The sequence below is a fragment of the Mirounga leonina genome, unplaced genomic scaffold (assembly GCF_011800145.1).
Source record: "Mirounga leonina isolate KUSES-001 unplaced genomic scaffold, KU_Mleo_1.0 Mir_180, whole genome shotgun sequence".
Lineage (NCBI taxonomy): Eukaryota > Metazoa > Chordata > Mammalia > Carnivora > Phocidae > Mirounga > Mirounga leonina.
This window is the reverse complement of record NW_023270469.1, coordinates 22,136,513-22,145,340: the sequence shown is the minus strand read 5'-3', so window position 1 is coordinate 22,145,340 and position 8,828 is coordinate 22,136,513. Positions and strand designations below refer to the sequence as shown.

The 8,828-nt window shown below is 38.4% G+C and overlaps 1 pseudogene; it reads left to right on the top strand.

Moving 5' to 3' along the window:
- The first annotated feature begins 4,722 nt into the window (after positions 1 to 4,722).
- LOC118023716 lies at positions 4,723 to 7,039 on the top strand (annotated as a pseudogene).
- Positions 7,040 to 8,828: the final 1,789 nt, after the last annotated feature.

Sequence of the window (8,828 nt, the reverse complement as noted above, 5' to 3'; positions counted from 1 at the left end):
TATTTTATTTATTTATTTGAGAGAGAGAGCATGAGTGGGGGAGGGTCAGAGGGAGAAGTGGACTCCCCGCTCAGCAGGGAGCCTGATGTGGGACTCCATCCTGGGACTCCAGGATCATGACCTGAGCTGAAGGCAGTCCCTTAACCAACTGAGCCACCCAGGCGCCCCCTAAAAGAGACTTAACTATAAGAAACAAACTAAGGGTTGCTGGAGGGGAAAGGGGTGGGGGGATGGGGTAACTGGGTGGTGGGCATTTAGGAAGGTACCTGATGTAATGAGCACTGGGAGTTATATGCAGCTGATGAATCATTAAACTCTACCCTTGAAACTAATATTATACTATATGTTAACTAAATTGAATTCAAATAAAACATTAAAAAAATAGCGATGTTTGATTCAAATTATTTGGGAGTGTGCTAATTTTCAAAGCAGTCATGGCACTTACCTCTCCCCTGGAGCCTTTTATACCTCCTTTCTCTCCCTATCAGATGTCACCAGTGAATTCGTCTGCTCTATTGATTGTCCTAGAAGGACTCATACAATTCTTGTGGTATTTGGGGTTTGTTTTCATCACAGATCTTTCCCCATTCTAATATGGGCATAATCAAAACATCAGCACCTCCTCACTTCTTATCCAGAACTTTGCAGAGGCCAATTAGGCAAAGATTTCCTTCCAAAAATTTAGGCCCTCTTGATAAAAGAAAAAGAAAAAAAAAAAAAGCATACAATTGATTTCAAGAAGCATCAAATATATATTAATGCCTACTGGGTATGGCTGAGTAATTTACATTTATGGCAGGAGTTATGTTTAACTTAACTTGAAAACAGATGAATAATAGATAGAAGGAAGAAAATGAGCATTTGTGAAGCCACTGCTCTATGTTAGACTTTGAGATAGATGTTTTCATATACTAATTCATTTAATCCTCTCAAATCCATGTGAAAGAGGTATTATTATTATTCTTATAATTATACAAAACACACAGAAAATATTAAATAACTGATTCATGTACCTAATCCCTGTGACTCCAAGGCTCTTTCTACCAAACACCTGTAGAACTATAAAAAATGATGTAAAAATAGTAAAAATTGAAAAGCTCATTTCTTTGTTTCTGCCTTGTTAGATTAATCCTATGCAGCAAAATGTCACCACCAAATGCAAGATGTATTTTATAAATGTTTATTCATCACTTAAGGGTACATTAGAGAGACTGGGAACTTGATCTTTATTTTCCTACTAACAGATGTTTTTACTCAGAAACATGTAATTGAGCACTTCGGGGCAATTATTTTAAAATATACTGCTCACCTTTCCAATAACTTTCCATGTGGCTCCCTGAAATTAAGACACATTTCATGTTGAGTCATCAAACCGCCACAAGCCCCCTCCTTGGAGACAATGCTACCTCAAAAAGTATAGTTTTAAATTGCCAACCTAGTACAAGGAGGAAGAATGTCAGACCTCCTACATATTCAGAGCCGTCTGTCACCAGATCGGGAGCAGCTTTTTGAGGCTTTTTAAACCTCTCTCCAGTGTTACCTCTCCTTACATCCAGGTGATTATTGCATTCATAAAGCATTTTTCTCCTTTTCAGAAATTTTAGAATCCTAAAGTCCATCTGTATCAGGTGAGATTTTAAAAGACAATTTAAATAGTCGTTGCAATTACTTGATTTCTCCAAATGTGTTATGCTCTAACACATCTTTTTATCTTTCTATCTGCTGTTTTCCCTACCTACCTTGCTGCTGCATTGCCCACCCACCCTGTCACCTCTTGCCAATCTTTGTCAAGACCCATTCCATCATGCACTTTCCTCCAAAACATCTCCTGACTCCACCTAACCCCATAGGCAGAGTTCTGTAACTTCCCATTGTGGCCACATTAAGCATCGTGAAAAACTATCCTAACAGCCATTCCCTACAGTTGTTTACCATCTCTCCTCCTCTAAACTAATGCTATTCACAAACTGCTGTACATATTCACACAGGCTAAAGCAATGATACTAAAAAAAATAATCCTTACCTAGCCCAGTGCCTCATTCAGTGTTTGAATACATTTTTGGTAAATGAAAAAAATATATATAATTATTTGTTTTATTAGAGCAACAGAAATTTACTGAGCCACTACTATGTACAGATCCCTGTACTAAAAGTTTTTGCTTAGGAGGTGAAGAGCGTGAGCTGTAAACTATACAGACCCTTCCTCGCCACTTACACACTCTAAGATGTGTGGCAAATTAATGAACCCCATTATACCCCAGTATACAATAGTGGTCAACCTGTGTAGTTAATGATATAAATGTTTATTAGATATTTACTAACAGACCTAGAACACAAGCATTAAGGACCTTGCTGCCCATTTGGGAACACAAGACAAGAACAGACTTCAGAACACAATTATTTTCCTTTGGATCATCTACTGTCCCTAAGTCGCAAACCAAAATTTTCCTTGTGGTGGTGGTGGGAAGGAAGCTAAGGGGGATGGGAGGTGGGAATTAAAGAGGGGAACCCATCCCGACTCACTAAATCCTCTCTTTTGCTATGCTAATCCACTCTCCTGATATTAACAACTGCTCCTCTGGCAGGATCCTAGGTCTCTAGGTAAAAGTTGCTATTATTGATTGTTCATATAGGTCCTCAGGGTAGCTCAGAAAGACAATTTAGGAAACTATTCCCAAGACCCTAGCTGGATATCATCTCTTATTTTATTTTTTTCTATTACTTTGGGAAAGGAACAGCATGAGGATAATTGCAGCCCAAATCCATCTTGATTGGAGGCCTCAAGAGAGTAAATGGATATTCAGGGATTCCACCCTAATCTTTTCTTATATACAAATCCATAATTACCTTGTTTCTTCTTTAAAAAGATGATTAAAAAAATGCAGCCAGCATTTTCTCTGTACTTTCTTGCCCTAAATCAGTGAGACTTCCACATATCTGCATGGCAAATATCTCCATCCTTTTAAATGGCACTTTACATGCATCTTGCAAACCATGTACTGTAATCAATATTCCTTACTGTGAAAATGTGCTTTAAAAACGATATGATGTTTACCCAATACTGAGTCTCTTTTCCCTCATATTGTCACATTCAAAAGCACATCAGCTCAGTGGTAATTGAAGGCTTACAAATTCTATGTTCTTAGGGCAAAGAAACTGAATAGTGAAACACAAAACACACATAAACATAAAGTAAAATGTGACTTTAACTTCTTCAATAAACTAAAATGTTCTACTAAATCTACAAGGTGTTTGTTGATTTTTATCATTTATTGTTATTATTTTTAGCAAATCTCACTTTAGATGCGGTATCCTATACAGAATGAATTTATAGACAATGTCAAAATCAAAAAGAAAGTATAAATGCAAAATTAAATTGTTTTTTAAATTTAATATACCATGTTCTTAAATTGGTTCCACTACCTAAAAAAGTTGATTATCACAAGAATATGCCTCATCTGATGAAAAGGATTCAGTATGGCCTAATTAATGCTAGTTTCCTTTTCTACCTAGAGACCCATTTCAGTTATACACACAATGGTAAGTTTAATGACCAAGGAAAAAAAAAGAAAGTGGTGGTAAGAGTTTAGAATAATAGCAACTCTTACAAACTGTGTAACCCAAACTTTCAAGCAGCACAAAACAAATTGTCAGCTCAGTTAGGTAGTATATGAGGATTAAATTTTTGATCCCCTTTGCACATTTATTTTGAGCTTTATAATGTACTGGTAATCAATGGAATGAAAAAGGCAGAAAAGTTTCTAAGCTACTTAGACTCAGAGATTGTAGTCTGCATTTCATAATCATTATAACTTCTTTTACTTCACAGGACAGTTTATTATGCTTCAAGTACTCGGAGAGAAAATGAGTCAATACTTGTATTTTCATGGGCTTCAATCTTCTTCTAAAATAAATGTGCAACTTCTACTAAAACGATCTCAAAAAGTAAAGATATTACATGAATTTAGTGTGAGGAAGTCCAAAGGACCTGGATGTTCTTAATTAATAATTATCTTAATGTAAGATTTTTTAGGAGCTTGTTCAAACACTATTATTCACATTGAATTTGACTTAGCTTGGCCAGGAGAGATGAATATTTTAGATAACATTTGCAAGTTAAGTTTTTTGTAATGGCTGATCATTTACAAATTTACTTCTGAAGCTGTATCTATGAAATGATTTTTTTTTTAAAGATTTTATTTATTTATTTGAGACAGAATGAGATACAGAGAGCATGAGAGGGAAGAGGGTCAGAGGGAGAAGCAGACTCCCTGCCGATCCCGGGACTCCAGGATCATGACCTGAGCCGAAGGCAGTCGCTCAACCGACTGAGCCACCCAGGCGCCCCTGATTCTGCATTTTTTTTTTTTTTAAGATTTTATTTATTTGCGAGAGAGAGAATGAGAGACAGAGAGCATGAGAGGGAGGAGGGTCAGAGGGAGAAGCAGACTCCCTGCCGAGCAGGGAGCCCGGTGCAGGACTCGATCCCGGGACTCCAGGATCATGACCTGAGCCCAAGGCAGTCGCTTAACCGACTGAGCCACCCAGGCGCCCGAAATGATTTTTTTAATAAAAGGCGATTGTAAGCCGCCCCTCCCCCCGGCGCGCCGGCCTTGCCGAGCTGGCCGGCCGGCCTGGCTCCCCTCCCCGGCCCCGTCGGGCGGGCGGGCTGCCCTGAGGAGGCGGGGAGGGGAGGGCTGGGCCCGCGGCGGGTGGGCGACGATGCCGAACTTCTGCGCTGCCCCCAACTGCACAGGAAGAGTACGCAGTCGGACCTGGCCTTTTTCAGGTTCCCGCGGGATCCGGCCAGATGCCAGAAGTGGGGGGAGAATCGTAGGAGAGCAGACTTAGAAGATAAAACACCTGATCAACTAAATAAACATTATCGATTATGTCCCAAACACTTTGAGACCTCTATGATTTGTAGAACTAGTCCTTATAGGACAGTTCTTCGAGATAATGCAATACCAACAATATTTGATCTTACCAGTCATTTGAACAATCCACATAGTAGACACAGAAAACGAATAAAAGAATTGAGTGAAGATGAAATCAGGACACTGAAACAGAAAAAAAAATTGATGAAACTTCTGAACAGGAACCAAAACATAAAGAAATAAATAACAGCAATGCTCAGAATCCCAGTGCAGAAGAAGGGGGTGAAGAACAGGATGAAGACATTTTACCTTTAACCCTTGAAGAGAAAGAAAACAAAGAATACTTAAAATCTTTATTTGAAATTTTGATTCTTATGGGAAAACAAAACATCCCTCTGGATGGGCATGAAACTGATGAAATCCCAGAGGGTCTGTTTACTCCAGATAACTTCCAAGCACTGCTGGAGTGCCGGATAAATTCTGGCGAAGAGGTTCTGAGAAAGCGCTTTGAGACAACAGCAGTTAACACATTGTTCTGCTCGAAAACACAGCAGAAACAGATGCTAGACATCTGTGAGAGCTGCATTTGGGAGGAGACCCTCAGGGAAGTGAGAGACTCCCACTTCTTTTCCATCATCACTGATGACGTAGTGGACATAGCAGGGGAAGAACACTTGCCTGTGTTGGTGAGATTTGTTGATGAATCTCATAACCCGAGAGAGGAATTTGTGGGCTTCTTGCCTTATGAAGCTGATGCAGAAATTTTGGCTGTAAAATTTCACACTACGATAACTGAGAAGTGGGGGTTAAACATGGAGTATTATCGTGGCCAGGCTTACATTGTGTCCAGTGGATTTTCTTCCAAAATGAAAGTCGTTGCTTCTAGACTTTTAGAGAAATATCCCCCAGCTGTCTACACACTTTGCTCTTCCTGTGCCTTAAATATACGGTTGGCAAAATCAGTGCCTGTTGTGGGAGTATCTGTTGCGTTAAGAGCAATTGAGGAAGTTTGTTCTTTGTTCCATCGATCTCCACAATTGCTTTTGGAGCTTGACAATGTAATTTCTGTCCTCTTTCAGAATAATGAGGAAAAGGGTAAAGAACTGAAGGAAATCTGCCATTCTCAGTGGACAGGCAGGCATGATGCTTTTGAAATTTTAGTGGACCTCCTACAAGCACTTGTTTTATGTTTAGATGGTATAAATAGTGATACAAATATTAGATGGAGTAACTATATAGCTGGTCGAGCTTTTGTACTCTGTAGTGCAGTAACAGATTTTGATTTCATCGTTACCATTGTTGTTATTAAAAATGTTCTATCTTTTACAAGAGCCTTTGGGAAAAACCTTCAAGGGCAAACCTCTGATGTCTTCTTTGCAGCCAGTAGCTTGACTGCAGTGCTGCATTCACTAAATGAAGTGATGGAAAATATTGAAGTTTATCATGAATTTTGGTTCGAAGAAGCCACAAATTTGGCAACTAAGCTTGATGTTCAGATGAAACTCCCTGGGAAATTCCGCAGAGCCCAGCTAGGTAACCTGGAATCTCAGCTCACTTCTGAGAGTTACTATAAAGAAACTCTAAGCGTTCCAACAGTGGAACACATTATTCAGGAACTGAAAGATATATTCTCAGAACAGCACCTCAAAGCTCTTAAATGCTTATCTCTTGTACCCTCTGTCATGGGACAGCTCAAATTTAATACATCGGAGGAGCACCATGCTGACATGTACAGAAGTGACTTGCCCAATCCCGACATACTCTCAGCTGAGCTGCATTGCTGGAGAATCAAGTGGAAACACAGAGGGAAAGATATAGAGCTTCCATCCACCATTTATGAAGCCCTGCATCTACCAGACATCAAGTTTGTTCCTAATGTTTATGCATTGCTAAAAGTCCTATGTATTCTTCCTGTGATGAAGGTTGAGAATGAACGCTATGAAAATGGGCGAAAGCGTCTCAAAGCATACCTGAGGAACACTTTGACAGACCAAAGGTCAAGTAACTTGGCTTTGCTTAACATAAATTTTGATATAAAACATGATCTGGATTTAATGGTGGACACGTATATCAAACTCTATACAACTAAGTCAGAGCTTCCTACAGATAACTCAGAAACCATTGAAAATACCTAAAAGACTTTTAAAGTAGGCTTTCTCTTATGTTTGATATTTGGAAAAATCTGTAAGAAATTTGAAAACATCTTACAGAAAGGCTGTCAGGTGTATGTAGGCCACTTAATCACTGAATATCTTGACCTGTCGACCTCTCATTGAGTACATTAGCCATTGATAATCTGCCAATTTAAATGGCCCCTGTTTAAACTCTCATGCTTTGGAGACATACCTGTTCCAGAAGATAGCATTGAAAGTGCCACATTACACTTCTGTGGGATCTCTGCTAATGGCACTTGGGAATTGTTTTAGTTAAGTCATTTTAGATAAAACATTTATTGTCACTGGATCCAACTGTCTGGTATTGAGTTATCAGTTCTTAGAAGATAAAGATTTTGAAGAGGTATGGGAGGAAGGAGTACATTTTATAAAATGTTACAATGAAGCTCAGAGTGACCTTTGAATAGTAGGAGTGTTAGTATGTTAAAAATCTGTAATGGACAGTTAAGGGAGTTACCAGACAGAGAGAGAGAGAGAGAGAGAAACACGTGAGCTTGCCAGGCAAGGACTGCAGTAGAGATTTTGTCTTTATCAAATAAACTTAAAGGAACAAGTTACAGTTAAAGTTTGAATGGGAGAGCCTGCCATTGTTGTCCCACATTGGATTGTTGCTGTTTACATTCCTTTGTTGAGCCTACATCTTCATAAGCTCTTTAGCAAGTGTATGTAGAACACCTACGTCTTCATAAGCTTTTTAGCAGGTATATGTTGAACACCTCTGTTCATGGTCAAGACAGGATCAGAGGCCATGGATACAGACAACTGATTTGTCTGTTCTCCTCTTTTTCCATGACTATATCTACTGCCTCATCTTGATTTATAAACAAAACCTGGAAAACCTACAAAAATAAGTGTTTTGTGGTTTATCTAGGAATAATACAGAAAATATTGCTGTTATTTTTGGTGAAGAAAATCAATTTTGTATAGTTTATTTCAACCTAAATAAAATGTGAATTTTGTTTAAAAAAAAAAAGGCAATTGTAAGAATATAAGCAAAATATCTATCAAAATTACAATGAAGGAGCCAAGTATTATGGATAATACCTGCCATTTAATGGCATATTATTAATATTAAAGTTCAATTATGTCAAAATAAAAATATAAAAGCTGCAACACTATCTTTTGTCATGTATTTGGAACAATGCATTAAGTACTCCAGATACACTTACTGAATTCTGACATAGTGAATATACTTTTAGGAATCTACTTTAGGAAATAAATATTAAAAACAGCACTTTAAGGGCACCTGGGTGGCTCAGTCATTAAGCGTCTGCCTTCGGCTCAGGTCATGATCCCAGAGTCCTGGGACTGAGCCCCATATCGGGCTCCCTGCTCCGCGGGAAGCCTGCTTCTCCCTCTCCCACTCCCCCTGCTTGTGTTCCCTCTCTCGCTGTGTCTCTCTGTCAAATAAATAAAATCTTTAAAAAAAAAAAAAAAAAACCTAGCACTTTAAGTAATAAAATCTCTGTAAAAACAAGTGAGACACCATAAATATCCAAATACACATGCATGCTTAAGGAAACCATTACCTATCAGTTCAAAATTCTATGTAGCTATTGACAATAGCAGTGGTATAATGATCTAATTTTTTTTCAAAGCTTATATTAGATTAACCATGTATCTTGATGTGCTCAGGGCAGTCCCAGCATAGCATTTTTTTTGTAGACAAGTTAATATTTCTTCCATTCTTCCTTTCATTTTTAAAGATCAATTATATGTTCATTGTAACTGCTATATAATTTAAAGAGGGAAAAAGTCAAGGAACAAAATAATATGC